Here is a 22,854-nt window from a genome sequence, read left to right as displayed (position 1 = left end):
TCACAAGGCCATGTAAAGACTGTACTAACAATAGCCTTGATGATCATTTAAAACTTCAGTGTTTATGTTTTACAGGGATATAAAACTTGGCAGGACTTATAAGCCTCTTCTAACATGGTCTCTGAGTGTTTAAGTGGACAAAGACAATGAACAAATAAAGAAAAGCCTTCATTTAAACAGTAGACATGTATGCATACATTTCTGGCTTCATATATAGCCAATGCAAATGACAGAGAGGGAGACAGCCATCTTGCAGCCATAGGCATAAAATGGTGATTACTAGCATTTGGTTATGAACTGAAGGGAAGACAACTATCATGTTAAATACTGACAGAAGTATATACTAAAGCAGCCTATCTTCACTTAGAAAGCTTTTTTATGGAATACAGTCTATAAAAATGCTTCTGGCAGATGAAGTCTGGTCTATACATCCATTTCATTGTCTTCTTCATTCTACCCATGTTTTCAAGAGATCTCTGCTGGATGCCATACCCACAGATCAAGTTTGATACATAATGAACCAGGATTGGAAAGAAGTGCATAAGAACTCTGGAAGATCATTAATGGTGTTTTGCTCCTACATCTCTGGCAGGCATCACATATTTGTTATTAACAGTAATTTATTCAAATAAAAAGAAGCTGCTACAGCAGTTGTCTATCTGCAGTTTTTGAAACATATTGTGATAATTAGAAATCCCACACACACTGAAAAAACTTACAGTGGATAAATTTGTTACAATATTCTGATGTCCTACATGCTCACTTGCTGCATTCAAAGCACATGACGTTAAATTACATGCCCTTGATTACATATTGGATATTTGCTACAGGCTATTACAAAGTGCTACCAATCATGCAAGACAAAGCTTTGCTAATCTAAGGAGCTTGATTTCTTGACATGATTATTTGAAACGAATTCGGACTTCAAATGTATATTGGATCTTGAATATTTTTGAATTAAACACTAAATACTTTGTACTCAGATACTCGTGCCTGACAAGTCCAAAGGATAAAGTAGTCTAAGCATTTTTTTTTGTAGTCTGAAAACAAGCTTCCTTCTGATCTTAGTATGTAAAAATATCATAATAAAGTCACTGAACTAAACAGCTCTACATATATGATATGCCCATTGACAATATTAAAAGGACTATTTTTCTTTACCAAATAAAGGTAAGCACACAAGAGGATACAAGTTTGGTAGTCAAGAAATGATGAGGGAACGAACTATCACTGAAAGTCAACAAGACCACCAGCAAGGGGGAAATTGTCTGCACTCTCTTTCATTAAAAAGATATTTTTATTTCATATCTTCATGATCACTCCAGGATCTTAGACCATCAGTATGACTCAATCAACAACTGATCATTGATTGCTTGCCAGACTATGACAGCATATAATTTCAAGGTTTGCCAGGGTGACAGATCCTGAGTAGATACAACTCATGTTTCCATAATAAGCTGATCCTTGAACAAGAATATGTCAGTATCAATATCCAGAGTTCCATCTTCTGTCTCCAGCGGTAGCTAAAAACAGGTGCGCTCTCATACTCTCCCCAAATCCACCGGTAAAGTCACTATATTTAACAGCTCTCAGTGGATATTTTCTTCCATTATCCTTTCCAAACCTCTTAACAGAAGGATTATTTTTATTGTAGTCATTAATTCTTTAAAAAAAAAATTACAACTGCAGCAAGCCGTCCTACCTAACTACCTCTTTAAAGGTTAAAACCATTTTCTCACTATTTCATTGTGTTCCTTGGTTGCATCATTCAATGACCACTTGATTGTAAATGGAAGACGTAATAGTTATGCTTTCTCTAGGCTTTGTTGGTCCTAACCATTCACCATCCCTCAAAGAGGTGCTGTCCCAAAATCTAAAAATTATTTCCATTTTCTATACATTTTTCCATCACTACAATAATTTCAGAACTTTGCATAATTCTGGTGATTGGGTAGATGATTCTCAGAAATCTGAAATGCAGCCTCAAAACTATTTCATCTCTTTTTCTTGATCACCTACAAGGAAGTTAGTGATTTGTAAAACCATGAACTCTTGCAGAAAACATTCAGTTCATTTCCTGCTTCTCTGGATCTTCCTTGGTTCACAAAACCATAGCGTACTTCACGTAGCCATAGACTTTAGAGGCCACATGCTTCCAGCTTTTGCTGAAAGCATGGTCAATACTGAACTCATAGCAGGGTGCTCAGGGCTTGGCCAGACAGGACTTGAAAACCCTCATGGACAAAAATTCCACAGACTTTCTAGGCCACTTCCTCCAATGCCTAATTATCCTATTTCCCCTTAAGTCAGAGCCTCTTGATTTATGTACATAAATCTCGCTTCCCTTGATTTACGTGCATTGGTTCTTATCTTCCAGTCAAACACTTCATTAAACAGTCTTGGCCATGTTTCTTGATTACAACCTCATAGATACTGAAAGACTGCCATTAGGTTCTCACCCATCACTGAAAATTCTTCCCTAGTAAGAACAAGTCCCCTTTCCCTTAGCTTCTCCTCAGAGAACACGTGCTTCAGCCTTCAACTATTTTGGTGGTCCTGAATGAAAATGTTTTAGTCCAACAATGTCTCTTAAACTGGATAAGGAGAATCGGGGTATCTAAAGCGGGATCTGATATTCTAGGTGTGTTCTAATGAGGACTGAGTAAAAGGGGAATTAAATACTTCCATTAATGTAGTAATAACCCAGGAGGCTGTTGACTCTCAATACTGCCAGGGTACATTGCATGATCATAGGCTAAAAGGCCTACTTAATTTTAAAAACAGTTTACTCATCTCTTGCCTACATCCCATGAGAAGTTTCACAGAATTTCTTAGAGAGTCTGCACTTTTTCTTACATGTTTGTAAAACTCTCCTCAATTAGATTATCTAGGTGCTACTGCACAACAAATTGCTATCATAAAGATGAATGAAGGTAAGAGAAAGTTTTCATTCATATGACTTAACAAAATTCAAATTCAGATGAGAAATAAGTTACTTTCTCAATTCAGTTTCCATAAGCATGCTTGAACAAGTGAAGAGCAACGGAACACGTTGACATAGGCAGGTGGAGAAATCACAGGCATAAACACCTCTGTCTGACCATGAAGCAAATATCCTTGTTTTACCTACAGCAATGAGAGAGTAATTCTCTCCTGTTCACACAACCGAATAATATGAGACACTAGAAATTTGATTCTGGCTATGACAGGTATTTGATTGGGGAAATTATAGGCTCTAAAATGTTTGGAATAGAGATTGTACTTGAAACAGCATTGCCTGTTTAGGGAATACATTTGCCAGACAGACAGTAAACACTGTGAAAGAAGAAAATCTCAGCTAAATAGAATAATAATTTAAACAGCAGAGGTGCTTATCTTAAACTTAGTCAAAAAACGCAATTGCTCGCTGTAGTCTGACATGTTAGAGGCTAGGTTCTTTTGCTTGAACTGTTTTTGACAGATTTTAATGTTAATTGGTCTGGGGAACATGCCAGGCAACCTAAAACATTTTCTGCAAAACAAATGTGAAGGAAATATGGCTCAGGATGGAGAGCTTCACAATTCACAAGAGCAGAGAACAAGTACCATTCTTTACAGGGAATAACAGAATGAGCTGAAGAAAAGATATTTTTTAAAAGTGGCAAGCAACTAGCAACTCTGCCACAGAATTCACTTTCTGTACATTAAGCAGCAATAAAACATTAATTTCACTATAGTAAAAATGCTGACCATAAACTACAACAAGGTCTCAGCAGAAATACAAAGCAGTTGCAGTCAGCAGGATCTTACTGTACACAAATTACCATTTACAGCTAGTCTCAAAGGCTCTTAAGAAAAGAAAGCAAGGAAAAACAAGTTGCAAAGGAGAAAAGGCAGCACTGGTCATGTTATCCCACAGACCTGGATACTCACCCTTTTCATTCATTCCCCACGTTACAGCTGCCAGATTCAGCTGAAGAATGCAGCTAGAGAATAACAGCTGCCACCATGGGATCGTCATGGCTCTGTACCTTACCAGATTTAACAAACAAGCAGCAGCCACAGGACTGTTGATCAAGTCAGAGACATTGATTTTGAAGGAAGTGAGCCTTGAACACCTGCATGCAGCACAGCTTACGCTAGCTGTACAGCCAGCAGTATTTCAGACTTTCCAACACATGCTCAACAAACAAATCTGCAATTCTAGCAAAAGCCTTCCTCACATGTGCAAACATCTTCCAATTTGTGAAAGCGTACAATATCATCATGATATGAAAGGGAGGGCTGAACTTATAAACTTTTAAATCCTGCGTGCCCAATTCTCATTAATTTTCCCTAAAGCCACAGGCACTAGTATTTAACAAACTTGCAAACTGTCAAAGAAGTTGAAAGGGTACCTTTCAATAAAACAGCACAGACATGGATGTCACTCCAGGAGATTGTCTCTTTGGAAAGAGTCTTGGCTCTCAGTCCTGAAAAGGACACGAGAGCACTCGCTTTGCTCTAAGATTGTAATTTTGCACAATTTTTCCATTTACTATTCTGGCTGCTCTTACAAATCAGGAGGAATGCAGGCTCCTTCTTCAAACTGAAGGTGCAAAATACCTACACAGACATAACAGCTGGGAGGGAGGAGGAGGAAGGAAAGCAAGAATCTTCATGTTTGTACTTCAGAGCAAAAGCCAAACAAAATCTGTTTCTCCAATGAAGAATCAATATATTGACATTAAGAGGATTCTGGCCAAAAGGAGAAAGAATCTCATTCATGTATATGCTGCAGCAGGGACAATAAATTGGCCCAAGCTGTTTAACCCTTCAGAAAGAAAAGCAGCAGTGAAATACAGACACAACAAACTGCTAAACTACACTGACTGACTGTCTCTACTATTTAGAAAAAACAAAACAGCTATTTACCCAAACACAAAGGCTCAAATCTAACACAGTCCACCATTTAGCAGGAAGATGAAATAAAGCAATGAAAGAGAACCTACAAGAATTCTGTGGAGGCAGACAATGAAAACAAAAGTGAAAAGCTTTATTTCTCTCAAATACATTAGCTAAACACTCGCAGATGAATAAGGGCTTTCTTCCATATACCTGAGAGTTATGAGAAATATCCCTCAGGTACAAGTAGTTTATAGCAATCACTTGATTAATTCATTTCCTGTGTATATACTTATCACATTTTGTTGAAAGCTAAAATTCACATTTAAAATGTTTTCCTTTTGTATTCGCTGAAGTTATTTCCATTTTTACAATCAGGTTAATTTTTAAGTTAGATTAGATTTAGATGTAAATACTTGTACTAAGTGGAGAAAAAAGCAATGAAAGATTTTCACATAAAACATTTGCCATCACATCATCAGTACTTAAAAATATTTACTTGAAAAATTGTACTGCAATGTGCACCATTTTCTAAAGATTGTTACAGCACACTGCTTTGTAATTTACTCTTCAAATATCACCAATAAAAAATTAACACATTCATAGCAAAATGGTATCCAAATACTGTCAGAAGATCATTTTATCACAGGAACAGAAGTTTTAAATGCAGCTTACTTCTTGAGACTGCCGTTAATGAACAATTACAAACAACTGAGAATTCACTCCTGGTATGAATCCCCCCAGCCCTTCAATACAATAGCACAGAGAGACATGTGGCCTTCCTTTCAGAATTATGTCCCAAGAAATTACATCTTCCCATTTATAATGGACTCCCTCCAATGGACAAATTGCTGAGGCGGTGTGCTCTTCCAAAGAAGTCTCCACTTCACTACCTCCAGTCCCAGGCTGATTTGCAGGAATTGCTTTGATTAAGGTAAGCAAGCTTTCTTTTGTTATCCAAATACTACATATAGTGGTTATTTACTCTATATTTTCTTTAAAAGAATATTTCAAATAAATCATCTTTGAGCCCAACAAATCACATACTTCAGTGGAGATGTAAACAGGATCCATTCTGCTCATAACTTGTCAGTAGGGAGACTGGAAAATATAGTCATGGATTTAATGATTTTTCTTTGATACAGTTGCCACACAGCTGCTACAGAAACTTGTACGGAGGGAGATAATACAGATTTACAAACTAAATTCTGCTTGGATACCACATCTGCATAGGAGATTAAAAACTTATAAAGAAACCAAGAAAAACAACCAGCTGAAATAGAACTCTCATGCATTTCAGATTATTTATTTTTAACACATTGGAATATAACCCTTAGCTGTCTTTACAAAATTTGAAATAAAAGATTCTGTGTTGAAGTTGTTATTGTATTTGGAAGATCAAAAGTGATCTTTTACTGTCACATACTTTCAAAGAAATTAGAACATAGCATATAAAAGCCTTGATGTCCAGCCTCCTTAACAAGTAGTACAAGACCCTCTTATGATTCCGTTAGTTCAAGACAGAAATATGAAGTTAATTTCATTATTTCTAGCAAAAATCCAGCGCAGAGATACTCCTTGCAGGCAGACAGTTCAGTCTGTCAACCTTGAGCAAGTTCTGCCATCCCTAGTTTTCAGTAAAGAAAATGTTGGCTCTACATAGTGAGTCCCATGCCATTCTCTACCACCAAGTTTAAGTGACTGCAACTTAAGGCACACCGTACACAGCAGTAATATTATACACCCTTTTAAAAGTAATCTACTTGAAGCCACAGAACACGAGCACAACACTGTGTGCACTCATACTACATCTTCTTACTCTGTCCTAAGTTCTGCCACTCAAGAATGATAACATTTTATGATACTGTTTTTCTTAGCAGCTCCAGTATGATAACAGCACGTTTCCCGCTGCTCAGCATCTACAAAGCTCAAGGAGACATCTGGCTTCTAATGCATTAGCAGTTCTCATTGTGTTGTGAGGGCCGTGCTTCCTCAAGCGTCATTGCTTTCTGTTTTGTTTAAACTTCTAAGCTGTTTAAATAGGGACCTAACAGAACTGTAGCAACCACATCTCCATTAGTGATGGCCAGCCTAGGGATTTAAATCCTGTCATTTGGGACATGACATGATCAGGGCTTCTTTCTTTGCTTTGATCTACCAGATTTTCCATTTTAGAGAGGGCCTGTGTTAATTGATCTGCTGGAGATTCAAAAGAAGAGTAAGTCTCAAACTCCTCACAGGACCTTACTATAATAGGAAATACATCGGATAGACATGTGATAGGACTCCAAAGTTCCTTTAGCGCTAGACAAAAACGTTATCTTGCATCCTATATTCATTAGTTGTATGTTCAGCTTCTCAGTATCGAGAGGACATACTCCCCTTAAGAATGAAGTCAATGCTTGACTGAGACATAGCTCCATAACTAATTAGTCTGCACGAAATAAGACAGTAACATTGAATAGCATGAAATCTATACTGCATCACATAGCATGTAACATTCTTAAACACACATTTGTATAGAAAGGCATGGGTATCATACCATTTTCAAATATGTAAATTCTGTAAAGTTAAGACCTTGATAAATTACATTTCAGTAATTATTTCAAAACAAACAACAGAAAAAGAGAATTCTTAGCATTTGTTGTTTATTTTAGACAATAAATGGAAAAGATGATTGGGTTTTCTGGTTTTTTTTTGTTTTTTTTTTTTCCTAAATACCAACTGTGACTCAGGCAATTTACAAACATTTAGATAGCTTTAAAATGAAATGACCTAAAATTTGCCAGATTTCCAGCATTAGAAAAAAAAAGATTATGTGCAAAAAGGTTTGAGAGATTATTAAAGCTCTCAACATTCGTAGCATTAAAAGAACCCCAACAGAGCCCAGTGTTGTGCAACACAGAATTAAAAAACAAATGGAATCATTCAGATATCATGTATCAACAGAGACTCTACTACAGCTTTCCACCTCTGCAGGCACTTCAGATATTCTGGCCTTCATAATACCACTTAACAAAATAGGTAGTCCACAAAAAAGATAAAACACTGTCAATGAACGACTAAAGATTTCTACATAAAGTACAAGAGCAATTCAACCCCCACAGCCACCTGCTATATCCAAACTCAGCAGCCGTGAACTCAGCAGATGAATCTGAGCTTCCGACACAGAAACCATAATGTATTACAAAGGTAGTGTCTATGGAACATATGGCTACTACTCAGACTTCACCAATAGTTCCCTAGAGCATACAAAACAAAAATAATTCATGGAAGAATCAAAAGTGGGAGTGAGATATCATTATATCTATGTATGTTCATAAACATATAATTTTTACAAGCACAAATGGGTTACATGCTTCAAATATCAAAAATATATTGTAGTATTTGTCATACAATCCTGCTCCAGTTAAGAAAGCCAAAGCTGTTTTTGTCTGATCAAAGCAAGCCCAAGAATTATATTCTTGTTTTTGTAGAAGCATTCTCCAAAAATCCAAAGTCATTTTATGACTATCAACATTTCAATGCATCTGGGCTGTACACCTGTATGTAATTAGAATAAGGAAAAGCACCCCAAGGGGTAAAACCACTGACAAAGCAACACAGTATCACATATTCTTTGCATTAGTTTCCTTGCTTTTATCTTTATTACCAAATTCATTTCTTAAATGTATTTGTATGGTTATTTCAGCATTTACAACAGAAATAGATTGACAATTCAGTGTCCTCCTTGAATGCCACCAGTAGATTGGCCACTCTCCTAGAAAAACTTTCACTGCTTCAAAAACAAACAAACAAAAAAAGGAACTGCAGTACATACAACCAGTACTGAGATTTTTTTTGTTTGTTTCCAGAATATAGTTTTAAATTTGATCTCATTAAGCTTTGTTACAGCTCACTAGCCATCCACTTCATTTTTTTTTTTTTGTAGTTAATCTAACTCTGGAAAGGGAGCCCTCTTGGTGCAGGAGCACAGAGCTACTTTCAGAGTAATAAATAGTTATCCTCATGTATCAGCTCCCATTCATCTTGAAGCAAACTTTGTCTTAAAAGAATTTAAAGTGTGATCCTACATTTTAACAAGAAAATAGAATACCTGAAAGAATAAGTAATGAAAACTAGAAAAAACAAAGCTTAGGCTAATATGGTGGATTGCCTTACTGCTACGTGAAAGTAATGCCTCCTATTTATTTCCATGGAAACTCCAACAGATAAAATAACACTATTTGATGGAGCAAATTCTCAGCTACAAAACACTATTTTGCAACAGTCATCACCATCAGCTGTGAATTTTCTCCAGGAATGAACAAGACACTCTGCTAGCAATCTGCATCACTGGAGGTACCTCACTGTCACAAGTGCTAAAACACACCACCCATCACCTCACTGTGCTTACATCCACCGTTTGACCTCCATAAACATTAATCAAGTTTTGACAAATGTCCACGGGTACCATATTTTTCTGCATGGAGAAATTCAGTGACACACATTTGCTCCATTTGCGCTTCCATGTCAGACACCATTCTGTCAGACCGCCCCTCTGCTGCCATCTGTCACACGGCAACAACATGAAATAGAATACTGGCAGAAAGGTTCAGCCTCTACTGCCGTATCATCAACATGCACTTCTGATGTTGTGGGCCAACACAATCAATTAGGGGTCACTTCAGAGCAGCCCTCATACATTGTTCATTCACCCTTTATAATCTTTACATCTTTAATTAAGTGTAATTTGGGATGGACTATCCATAGTATCTTTTGGACAACTGAATTTCTTCAGCATCACTAGGAAAAATCTTGGATGGAATCACTTAAAAATGACTGCTTTCTTACTGAAGAAGTCTTAAATCTCTGCAGCTAGAAGAGCAGGTAGCAAGGCTCAGGGTAACAAGTGATCAGTTTACTGCTGGTGAAGATATATGTAATGTTTCTAGGGAATTATCTGAAATTGAATTTTCAAGATAATTTCCTCATAGCAAAGCAATTCCTTATTTATGTGAACAGATTTTTTTTTTTCTGTTCCTTATTTACTTTATTAAATTTTGTCACCCACTGTATGATGCAAACCAATATTCTAAGTTTGTGTTCACATCTCACAGCCCGCCCAGGCCCATCACTCAGCACCACCCGTGCAAGCAGCACTCCAGGACCTAAGGCTGAAGCATAACAAATGCCTTAGTGGCTGTCATGGTTTAACCCAGCAAGAAACTAAAAACCACACAGTTCCGCTCACTCATCTGCTCCCAGCAGGATGGGGGAGAGAATTGAAACTCATACAGTGAAACCAGGACAGCGGCTGATGGTGGTTCTTTGTTTTCAAAATGTTTTTTTTCAGTACTTAACTGCTCACAGATGGAGCATTTGTGGAGAATGCATTTTATACCCCATAAACACCCATCCTACAGATTCCCCTAAGCTTTAGTGCTGTCACGAGGCAGCAGATAACAACAGTCTGTAGGATATTGCTACATTACTACAGTAATGCTGGAGCAAATTTTTAGGCAAAGTTGACTCCTCTCTGGAAGTCACAAGGTGCTCTGGGTGTGCTTCCTGCAGTCTTCAGGATCTACCTGACAGCCTTTCCACCCCGAGGGTATTCAAGGCCTTGATCACCATCCTTCATCCACATCTCCAAAAGTCTGTGCTTGGATCCATTTGTCCCTGGGGCCCCTTTCCTATAGTGTTTTCCTTCTGGTGCTTCCAAACCCATATGTTCACAATCAGATCAACTTTAAGATTGGTATTGCAATTATCTACATACACAATAGGAGGGATTAGAACGTACTGACTAAATTAATTTACTCCTGTCTCTTCCAAATCCATGGCTTGGACAGCACTATGGGAGGGTACCCCGTTGGAAAAAAAAAATAGTAATAATAATAATACCCATTCTGGTAAGCATGCAACAAATAGCCGTTTACACACCACTGTTCCCCCCCTCCCCAATCCTTTTGTACTTAGCAGACATCTGAAAGTGTAAGGGTAAATTTTCTGTTTTAATCCTGTCTAAGGCATCATTTCCTTTACTTAAGAGTTTTTAAGGCTTGGTAATCTTTTTGCCCTCCAAACCTGATTTTCTATACACGTTTATCACCAATTACGTATGCCCCATTCAAATAAGTTAATCAGCCCTTGTTGCAAGAAAGGACTGATAGAACTTACCAACATTTTGTTGTCCATCATTTCATCCCAGACAGACATCAGATGGGCACAAGAGAGCAGAGGGTGCATTTCCACAGCCCTCCACTCACTCCTCACAGCCTTCCTTTTTCATTGCTTTTACCTCTCATCACATATTAGGAGAGTAAAGAGACAAATTCCAAACAGAGGAAGCAGCAGCTTTATATTGTTTTATTACCATCTGTAAATTTACAATGCCTTACCATGTAGGTATTTTGGTTAGCTTGGTTCTTTTCTCCAAGCATTCCTTAATATAATTCAGAATCAGCCTTCCAACTGAACTGGTTTCTTGTGCAGCTAGCTGATGCATTTATTCATTAGCTTTAGTGAAGCCCTAGGCACAGTGACAGTATAAATAACATTACAAAGTAAAGCCCAACATGCCCAAGAAACACCATTGTTTATTAAGGAAAGTAAACAACTTTTTTTTCCTCCGTCTTTAAGAATTGCATACAGTCTTCAGAGATAGGATAAGCAAGCTCATGATTTTTCTATAAACATATGCAGGTCTTGTCATAAATCAGCTCAAAATATGTGGCACATCCTATTCAAACACTCTTAAAAAAAATGCATATACTTGGATTAGTATAGATTCAGAAAAATAAACTACTTGCATTTTAGAACTAAAGTTTACTCATTTTTGTTATCTCAGCTACTTTTTGCTCATAGCTCAAAGGGGAGGGGGGGGTCACACTAAGCCAGTCAAAACAAAATTGGATATAACACTCTGAATTCATTATCCTATACAATTTGACTTAAATACTGCAATACATAAGCAGTAACAAATGTAGGTTTGGGATTTTTTTTTTGTTGTTTTTAAATCAAGCTTAACCATGGTGAAAATTTCCAGCACATTTTATGTGATGTTGTTCACCATCCATGCTAGATAAAAAAGAAACTAACTTATACCTTCCCTCTCCCCTCCTTATTTATATCTTTGTTTAAACTAAAAGAGGGTAGATTTAGATTAGATATTTGAAATAATTTTAAAAATATGAGTGTGGAGAGGCACTGGAACAGGTTGTCCAGAGAAGTTGTGGAAGCATTCATGGCCAGGCTGGATGGTGCTTCTGGCAGCCCAGTCAAGTGGAAGGTGTCCCTGCCCACGGCAGAGGGGTTGAAATGAGGTGATCTTTAAGGTACCTTCTAGATGAAGCTATTCTGTAACTCTATGATTCTTACTCCCTTCCTTTACATTTTTAAGCAAATTAAGTGTCTTTTTTTTCCTAGTAGAACTTGATGCTTTCTTAACGTCTAAGTCCTCCAAATATATATAATATATATAATATACCTTGTATAGAGTGCATCTCAACCAGTAGCCCAGCAAAGAGTCTGTGCTTGACATAAGACTTCAAAATATTAGTGAGTTGTGATTTGTGTAAGTCATAGACTTTCTGCTGAATATAAGAAAAGGGCATATTTCACACCTACAGCAGAAATCCAAGCTCCACACATCAGCAAAATGTCCAACAAAACACAAAAATGCAGAGCCAGCCTTTGCTTGCTGACTTCAGCTAAGACTCCTAACTGCATTGATGGACCATGTAATAGGCTTGCTACTTTGATGAATATTCATCCTTACAGGCCTTCTCTTCACCTTTTCAAAAAGCTTCCAAAGTACTATAAGAAGTTGTTTGCAGCACTGTTATGCTGGGCAAAAATTATTTGCCAGAACACTAATACACGGTTTAATTTTTAGCATGGAGAAAAGTCTGGATCCCAGTGAAATATCGTGTTCAAAAGAGAAGCACAGGGGAAAGTTCTAAAACATTTTTCACATTAAAAATTTAATCATTAAAGTGTAAAGCTGTTTTTATAGAAACAATGCTTCATTTAACATTAATGAACCCTACAACTCAAAAGCTTGCCCCTAAAATAAATTTCATTTCCTTTTCAGCACCTGTAACATGCAAGCCTACTGAAATATACGTTAATATCTGTTAAAGATCATTTCAATTTATGAAAGGTTGCAGTTTGCGAATGAGTGAACCTAAGTATACACTTGAAAATTTATACTGACATTTGAACACTGCGGGTTTACTCTGTGCACACCAAAATAGGCTGGCTCTGTCACCCAGGCACCTGAGAAATCATGCTCTCCTAATTAACAGCAAGCAGATGGATTTTTTTATTATTATTATTTTCCAAAAATTAGCTTCAGTACCTTATTCAAGTTCCATAGTAACATGTAACTTCATTTTCTTCCCCAAACTTCAATATAAATATGACATTAAGTGAAAGGATACATTTCAATTTAACATTTACAAATTAATTTTGACTAATTTTAACTGACTTCTGAGTAGTGTCTGAACTGGATGCAAATGAAAAATAGTTGGCATTTATCTCCAAGTGTTGTTCCCGTATCACAGATATTCTCTTGTGAGACTGGAAAAATACACTCCATATCCACACAAATTGGAAGCAGCTGCAATGACAACTGATTTTTGGCAACTGCAGTCTCTATCTACTTGTAGGTACCAGAAGTAGTCTCAATCCCATATTAAAACTAATTAACAAGCCTAATAATGTCACTACTGCAAACACAAATGCCAGTTTCATCAGCTAAAAAAAAAAAAAGAAGAACCACTCATTCTTATGCTACACTTACTTTCAAAGTACTTTATGGAAAGAGATAACCAGATCTCTTTCTCTTCATCTACTGCAGTGAAATACTCATTTTATTGCAATGGAAGGTTACCTGGGCTGCGGACTTAAAGATACAGTACTAAAACAGAACTAGTACAGGAGCGTCACAGCTCAGCAGATGTTATGAAAATTAGATCCCACCTTTCTGCAGTGATGCAGAATGGGAAGATTTATGCATTTTCTTCCAGACCTTCATACTCAAGTGGTTAATTTTCTGCTGTCATGACAGGAGAACACACTGATCAAGTCCCCAAAACAGGAGCAAGAATAGTGAAGTGTTAGAACAGCACTAAAGCAGTAAAACAGACTGCAGTGGGAAATAAAATCCTCTTCATAGGACTTCCTTGTTCCAGGACTTGGACATCTGCAATTCAAGTACTTGAGATAAAATGGTTTGAATGGGTCCTGGTTCATAAGGGTTTTTTTTTTTAAAGTAAATAAATCAATCAATCTTCGCAGCATTTCTGAAACACATCCTGAAATATCTGAATATGGTGACTTCTGGTCAATCAGCACAGAGCAGTTCAAAAACACAGTAAAAATGGTGAAGCCATAGTACAGTGAGATATCCACTAATAGCAGCAAGAAAATCACACAGACTTGTTTCTTTCATACCCTTTCTCCTATTGAGGAGGGGAATATCTACAAAAGGGACAGGAGATGAAGGCATGGCCACAACAGATCTGGAAACATTAGCAAGAGCTAATGAAGCAGCACAGGTCACCCTGTGCAGAAGAACACAGAGCTGGGTCTGAAAAAGAGCAGCTAGATTTTGTACAAGGAGGGACAAAAAGGCTGCATCCTTATTCAGTGATACAATTGAGGAAGACAGCAATCAGTTTTCCTTTCCTATGGACCAAGAACAGCATGTACATGCTCACTACTTAAAAGGCAAAAAATAAAAGCCATTCATAGGAATGTTTAGGTTAAGGAAATGAGGCCAGATTGCAGGTCTACCTTTTTCCTGATTAAATCCCAATCTGAGCGGGGCTTATTGTCAGCGCTACCAACAGAAGCAGGCACTCTCCTGGTAGAGTCAGGCAAAACACACTGATCAGAGTGCACCACACAAAGGTTCTTAAATTGATATTTTACTTCGCTAATTACTAAGGGATGGCGTCTCCTACAACAAGTTAAGAAGCCTGACAACTTTTCTGTGCCAAATTATTTCTAAAAATACTAAATCCCACCACATCATATAAAAGAAAACCTAAGCTTCCTAACGCCAAGTGCTGTAATGCTATCCCAAGTCAGCAGACAGAAAGCTGCATTAATCTCTCCCCTTACACACAGGCTTGTTAAATGGTGGCAGAGGGAAAACACAAGGAGCTTGTTGTTATCACTCAGCCCTGCCACCGGGAGCCCAGTGGGGAGGCTATGGCACCTAGCAGGAACCATGCTCCATTTGCAGCTCTGACATTGGCAAGGCCCCACAAAGAACATAGCGGTGCCATTATTCATGAGCTAAGACACACTGAGCAGAAGGTAAAGGGATGGCAAAGGAAACTTGCACCTCTCTGTTCTTCTGACAGGGCTAGCAGGTGAAGGACAGAGCTGTTACTCTCAATTCCAATGCCTACACCAGCAGAGAAGTTTTGGCCAAGCCAGAAAAAGGCTCTGCTCTCACATTCACCAAAAAATTGGGCTTGAAAACACAAAGCCCTCACACTGACAGGAGAGGAGAAGATGAGCTAAAGACTTTTCCTGCACTTCCACAGATCAGTGTGTATCCTCTAGTCTCTGAAATAGAAGCAGAACAAGCTGGAAAAAAGGCATTTAAAGGAGATGTTCGTACAGCATATATACATCATGAAGAAACTCCCTGTAACTGTGACCTAGACAGATATTAAAGTGGCAGGTGTTCAGCATACATCTGGGAGACAGACAAAGCACTGTTAATCTCAAAGAAAAATAATGCAGCGTGATATCATGACATCTGGCCGTACGCAATAAAAACACAAACATTTCCTCTCCCCTATTTGATAAGCAAGCAATGAATCTCTTAATTATCCACATCAAAACCAAGTTCAAAAAAAATGACAATGAACATGCTTGTAACATCTGGATGGCAGCATTTTTTTGCTAAGTGAAAAAGGACTCTATTGCTTGTGGATCTGATTCTGTCCATCAAGCTTACCCCTTAAGTCAATGGCTATCTGTGCACAAAAGAGAACACATTTGTGTAAGATGTGAGATTCTGTAAGCAAATAAAAAAGTTCTAACATTTCATATTGTCTTTGAATTTGTTTTTATCCTCCTATTACCCTCTTGAGCATATCCATAGCCTTTTTGTGAAATATTTTGCCAATTCTTAACCCATTTAAACAAGAGGTAGTCTTAACAGGCCTTTGAAAAAATAAAGACATCTGATGACTGCAACAGCACACAGCAATCACTTATTTTCAGATAGGTGTCTTTGGACACCAAGTAATTAGTAACAGAATGAATTAATAAGTATTAATTATTCTGAAGGCAGAAACAGTTTTTCTTAGGCTGAGTTAGAAAATAAATTTAGTTAAAATTACCGTTTCACAGTTTTATGAGGGTATTTTAGAAAGACGCATATTTTATTTGTTAAAATTGTTAGGAGTACTATTTCACTAAATGTACAAAAGCCTTTAACCACTATATTCACCACCCACCCGTTAATTTTAGTAGATTTACCATAAGGAAGGATGCAGAAGGCAAACTGTCAGCAAACTGGACTGAATCTTGTCCTGATTACTTCAGCTTGGAGATGTTTCAAGACCCCTTATATAATGCTATTTATTTCACCTGACATTGCAATTGCTCTTTCAAGCATGATTTGTATAAATCAGGAAAGCATCTTCAGTTCCCCTTTCTGAAATCCTTATCTTCAACACAGCGGCTTCCCCTCCAGAATGACAGTTCTAGAGCCAAACTGCAGTGCAAAGCCGGCCCTTGCACATTTCAGAGGATGCGGCTCTGCCAGACCATACAGCCCAACAGCAGCAAAAACCCCACATCTTTCCTGGCACAGCACAACCTGGCTCCAGATCTCCACACTGTTTAAAAGCTTCACAATTCAGTCACTACCAAAGAGGAAAACATCGATGCTTTACTCAAAGACCAGTGCAAGAGGCAACAGAAAACAAGAGTCTGTCTTCTCAACTCGCAGATCTGCCAGTATTGAGCCCTTCAGAAGACTGTGGAAATTGCTCCTGGTCTTTAAGACTTCACTCTTCCCCAGAGGAGACCACAGTCACAGTCTCTTCTGAATTCTACCAAAAAACAACAACAACAACAACAAAAAAACACACCACCAAAAAAAAAAACAACACAATACATATTTGGTGTATGAATACTACAATACTAAAAACATCCACAAATGAGAGCTTATTTAAGTGTCCTTATTGGAGTGATTACAGGACCATCTTGGCATCCCATTAAAAAATCCTATGAAAAAAGCACCTAACTTAAACGCAACAGAAGGCAATGGCACGTCTCTCCACGCAAATGCGGAGCACTCATGCACTGGAATTCTGCTTACAGCACGGAAGAAGAAATCCAGAGGGAAAAAGTGACTCTCAAACATTTATTCTGTTGGTAAATAGCCAAGTATACTATTTAAAACCCCAGCAGCAGTACAGCCTTTAATATAGGCTTCTAATTACCCACATATCATTGAACTATGCTGCTATTAAAAAAAAGGTATAAAAATAAAAACCATCTTCTATTTGTACATGTATTTCTCGATTAGTTATGAGATATTCTATTTCTGAACTCCTTGTTCACTGAACAGCTGCGTCACATAACTGAGGAAAAAATGCTGAAGCTTCATTTTTATCTGATCCATTATAGAAGTGTAAATGATTAAAAAACACAGAAAATGACATCTTTGGTCATTATACTATTAGGAGAATTGTACTTTCTTCTAAACCACATCATCTTACAGCACATCATTACTCTTCAGAGACAAAGTAATTGTCACTGTATTTGGGGAAAACAAAAACATGAAGTGTCGGTGTATGCAGTTTTGTAATAAACTGGACAGACGCACTCAAACTGTCCACATAACTCCTCTACTTATGAAGCAAAATGAAAAAGCACTACAAGCTACAGAAATAGTTTTTTGAAAGCTCCTCATTATTCATTACAGGTACTACAATTTCCCAAGAAACATTTCTAACTGTTGGATTAAAGAACTAGAAATATCAATCCATTGCCTCTCACTCTCTCCCCTATCCTTTAAAATAAAGAAAAGCCCTCTTGCTTTCGTAACATGCTTAAGATGTTCAAAATTAGTCAAGTTTAATTAGCACTCCCTAAATTAAGCATCAGAAGTACCAGTTAGATAAGCTGTTATAGTTGCAGAACAAACATGCTTTTAAACTGCAAAACTCCATATCATCTCACAATAAGGTTGTTCAAAACCTGTGTCCTGTAGATTTAGCCACGCCTATACCTTACTGGCACATGAAAGAGCCTAAACCATGTTTACATTATTAAGAAATGAATCAGTATGAAGTGTCTTAAATATTTGGATATTCAGGTATTGCCAAGTTCCAAAATATTTATAAGAGCCATATTTATTACATTAAGAAAACTACAATCAAGTGTACTGGTGAGCAACTGAGAGCAAAATAGTAACTTCTAAAGTGCATCAGTAAAACAAAGAATTCATAAATACAAAGTCATCATACACAACTGAATCTGATATCTAAGACAGAATCGTTTACCAATCTGACTATACATATAAATATACGTAGTCTTCAAGTAAATGAATTAAAAATGCTGTCATATGGACATTTTATTTCTATGACGAACTACAATTAGTATGAAAATTCTAAACCTATTTCTGAAATCAATCAGTTTAATCTTAGACACCAATTCCAAATCTCATTGATTTATTTGCTACAGAGTTAAGAAGCCCTCTATCAGGAGTCACTTAAGCTCCATCTTCCCCAGGTGTTTCCTAGATCATGAGTCACTCAAAGCTGTAATGCCATTTTCACTCCACCTGCAGTGTCTCAGCTGATTGCACTAAAGGGTAAGGATCCTCAAATCTGGATGTTTTAGACTATTCAACTAATTTTGCTCCAATGCATATCCAATAGGACAGATTTACCTTTTGCTTCCCCCCCCTTTCCCCCCCAAACACACACTCCTTTTTTTTTCTTCCCTAGAAAGACAAAGGATATCAAATCTCATCATTCTTAAGACCACCAGCACAAGTAACACTACCTTAATGTTTTGCAAACCCAGCTGATATTGTTTAATGCTATGTCCCTTAGTCTTGCTACACTAAAAAGTCTGTGCACTTAATTGGGACAATTACTTATCTACCTAGTCCTCACTCACTATTTTCACAATGTTTCCGCAGCATTCTGTTAAAAATGAGCATCAGTAACTAACATTATATCACTTTTTTTTTTTTTTTTTTTAAAGTATGAGGTTTGGTTCTTTTTTCCTCAGGCAGTTAGTTTTGCAATATTCTTCAAATGCTCTTTAAGGGGTCATGTAATTATTTTATACACAGTAACATTTCTGTAGACTAAACAAGAATTTGGATCATGAACCGCTATAAATGCTCTGTTAATACATATAAATTAACAAATTCATTAGGAGATTATACAGTTTGAGACAAATCCCAGTGGTGTCTACTCATGTAAATAGTCCAACTGATGGCAACAGGATTTCGAAAGCAAATATGAACAGGATTTGGTTATGTTGATGAGAATACAAAGATTCCCTTTACCTTGACATAGGGCAGAGAGTCATATAAGAAATTCTTAAACAACCATATCTCACTGCAGAAGCTTCCAAATACCTACAGAGCCCTTAAGAACCTTCTTTCCCCAGTTTTTAATGCGATGATAATTCCATCTTTTATATACTCTCTGTAAGGATAGGCAGCAGATATAATTACCTTCGACCAGTTTTTGGGTCACTCAAGAAAGGTATCAATCGCATTCCAGCAACAAGGAGGAATCACCCCTTTCCAAGAATCAGGGCTCGCTGTAAATTCCCAAAGGAAACAATCTCCAATTGGTGATGCTTCTTTTTCAGCTGCCAACCATTAAATGAAGCTAGGGTAAATTGTTTGCACCTGTAGTCTCAGGGCTGGTCACACTCTTTCACCAGGTGCTCAATCACTGGTTCAGGCCATGACCTAACAGTTCCCATACACCATCTTACTTTTATATGTCATTACTGCCTACAGCCACTTCAAGCCTGGTGCAGCTGTGCAAAAAGCTGCAGTTGAGTAGAATTCCTAGGAGTATTTCAAACTACAAATATGCGAACATGTCCAGATATTTTTGATACGCATCTAAGAGAAGCAAGAAAAACGCAAATTTGAGCCCCTGACAAGGATGAACAATTTACAGCCCTCTAAAAAGCTGTGCTTCTGATGGTGCCCTCTTCACCACTAGCTGCAGCTGATTGGCAGTGACACTGCTTAACAGTCCAGTGTGTTAAAGCTACCTGAGGCTTTTTACTAACTTGGCAACAAATGGCACAGTCTTGTGCAAGATTCAAAGGAATTGGTAACTTGTAGTCATATAGCCTCAGCTGTCATACCAAGCCTTGGTAAAAAATTGTATTTATCTTAATGTATGCTCTGTGTGACTTTAGAACATTGTGCATTTTCCCAGTTCGGAGAAGTTATGAATAAAGATAAAATGTTTTAAAAAATCTAAAACCAGACTTGTCAGTCATACAGATAGTGCCTAGTATCAAAAGACACATACACACACACACTCAAAGGTAACTTATCACTGAGTAGAAAGACTTCAGAAGCAAAACTGAAGAAGTCCTTTTTAAGGCATCTGAATTACTGAGAATTGTAAGACCTATTAGGAACTGAATCTCAACATGCAATTGTGCACTTTTGACACCACTGAGAGAAAACTTACCAGTTTCCTTAACCCAAAAGCAACTTCTTGGCACCCCCTAGAGGTTTTGCTCCAACAGAGGAACGGTTCAGAAGAAACAGATAACTTTCTGTACAACTTGAGAGAACTGAAGATCCAGAATTCCAATGAAAAACCAATGCAGACTTATATTCATTTCAGACTGCAAATCTAAACCATCACAACACAACAATTGATGTACAATTGTTTTCAGTCTGTGTCCAAACTGCTTGTCCCACTCAATTAGCCCAAGACTGCTGGGTCTATAGATAGGATCAACAACTAGAAACAGTACATCAATAATAGTACTTCTCTTCTGGAGATCAGGAAACCTAGTTTTCACCACACAAAAGTTTCTAACACTGCAGAGTTCCTCTTAGTTTATAAGGAGAGAAAGCAAAGACAGTTAGCAAAACACTGTATCACCCATCTATGCAATGCTCAAACAACAGCTCAAACCTCTGGCATGACACAGATTTGCTTTTTTATGCATTTTATGTCTTACCAAATGGAATTTAAATTTGATTTGTGCTCTCTGAATAAAAGAAATAATAATCACTTGATCTGCCATCATTTGTCCTGTTTCTTTCCCCATCCCCTCCCTCCCCCAAAACCTATCCATACCAAATATGAAAGTTTTTACTTTAAGTTTTACTTAATGCCTCCTGACTTTGTTATCAAGTTGGAGCTAGAATGCAACTTCCTAAAATACATAACAATGAACTACCTGTTTGGATCTTGTTGGATCATGCTCCCCAGAGTCCAAGACAAAGGTGCTCAAACATTAAGCATTAATTTTCTGTTATAATCATCCTACATGCCTGAAAATACAGGGTCTTCCAAGCAGTTCTATGACTTCGAGCAATGTCCTCAAAACAAAGCATAAAACAATAGTTTGTTTAAGATACTTCATTATGAATGAAAAAAAGGAAAATGCATTTAACAATCTGAATATTAAGAGGCATTTCCTGTCATCAATGATACCATAAAAATGTAAATTCCAACTGTGAAGTGTTTATTTTTAGAACAATTTGAAACTGCAAGCCATTAATCTAAAGCTTTCCAGCTCAGAGACCGCTGATGCTTTGCTGCAAATATCTCTTCTTGCTTTTGTTAGAAAAGCAAATCAAAACCACTTGGATTAGAGTGCCAAGGGTATCTCAAAAGTAACAGAAAAAAGAGAGCATGCAATACACTTCTCCAGTTTTACTGTCAGAGTAATCTGAGACATACCTATTGCTTTATTCAAATCAGCCTGCCCTATCAGTGACTGATGAAATGAAATGAAGACCAATCACTAATAAAATCATAGAGTATCTTCTTCAGAGAAAGCTGTATTGAGACTCTTGGAATATCTTGATGATGCCTTCTCAGGGATCCAATTCTAGCTATTGTGAATTTTGAATTTTAGGAAACTAATTACTGAATGTAGAAAAGCTGGTCTTAAGGCTGAATGATGCTGCACATCTCTACCATAGGCATATAAGCCCTTCTAGAAACCATGCAAAGCTTTGAGTTCCTTTACAAACTGCTACATCCAAGTTCTCAGGTAATATCAGAACATTAACTTGTTGTCTGCTTGCAAAGAAATTTCTCCTGCACACAGGAAAAGCCACAGTAAACAACTGACATCCTTGGGATGATTAATGCATTTGAGGTTGAATCTGAAGATCACACACGGTCTCAGGTTTGCAGAGAAATGAGTTACCTGCTACATTGAAATCAAGTGTCATCTGGAGCATGCCAGCCTCCCTTGTCCCAAACTGCTTCTGCTCCCTGTTTAAAGCTTTGTTCCTCATTTGAAATTAAGTAACAGTTCAGCAGATGTTATAGCTCACTAAAATCTGATTTTTGTTTTGTCAGAAGTCAAAGAACACTTACAAATTATTTAAATACTCAATAGAATTGGGCACAGCTCTCCACAAGCCTTATCAGAGTAAAGTGGAAGGGAAGAATTATTTCCCTCCATGTCCTGATGATAACTTTACTAATACAGACAATGAGGCTGTTGCTCTTCTTCACCCAGGCTGTTTTCCCGAGCCAGTTGGCACCCAGTACAAGATGTTACTCCTACCCAGGTGTAGAGCTTGACAATTTGCCTTTGCTTAAACTTCATGAGGTTCCTGTCAGCTTATTTCTCCACCCTGTCAACATCTCTCAGAATGGCAGCACAGTCCTCTGGTATATAAATTACTTCTCCCAGTTTTGTATCATCTGCAAACTTGCAGACAACGTTTCTATGTCCCATAACCCAGAAGACTAACAACAATTTTAGGCAATACAGGATCCA

The 22,854-nt window shown here is 37.5% G+C and overlaps 1 protein-coding gene across 1 annotated transcript in view; it reads right to left on the bottom strand.

Moving 5' to 3' along the window:
• Nucleotides 1-19,698, bottom strand: part of CTNND2 (catenin delta 2) — a 607,095-nt gene extending 587,397 nt beyond the window's left edge. Inside the window, exon 1 of the mRNA XM_019614298.2 lies at nucleotides 19,580-19,698. The gene's annotated coding sequence lies outside the window, so the exon portion shown is untranslated. The remainder of the gene's footprint in view (nucleotides 1-19,579) is intronic.
• Nucleotides 19,699-22,854: the final 3,156 nt, after the last annotated feature.

Source organism: Meleagris gallopavo, chromosome 3, assembly GCF_000146605.3.
Source record: "Meleagris gallopavo isolate NT-WF06-2002-E0010 breed Aviagen turkey brand Nicholas breeding stock chromosome 3, Turkey_5.1, whole genome shotgun sequence".
NCBI classification, from domain to species: domain Eukaryota; kingdom Metazoa; phylum Chordata; class Aves; order Galliformes; family Phasianidae; genus Meleagris; species Meleagris gallopavo.
The sequence above is the reverse complement of the archived record's forward strand: the minus strand, read 5'-3'. Positions and strand labels throughout refer to the sequence as shown.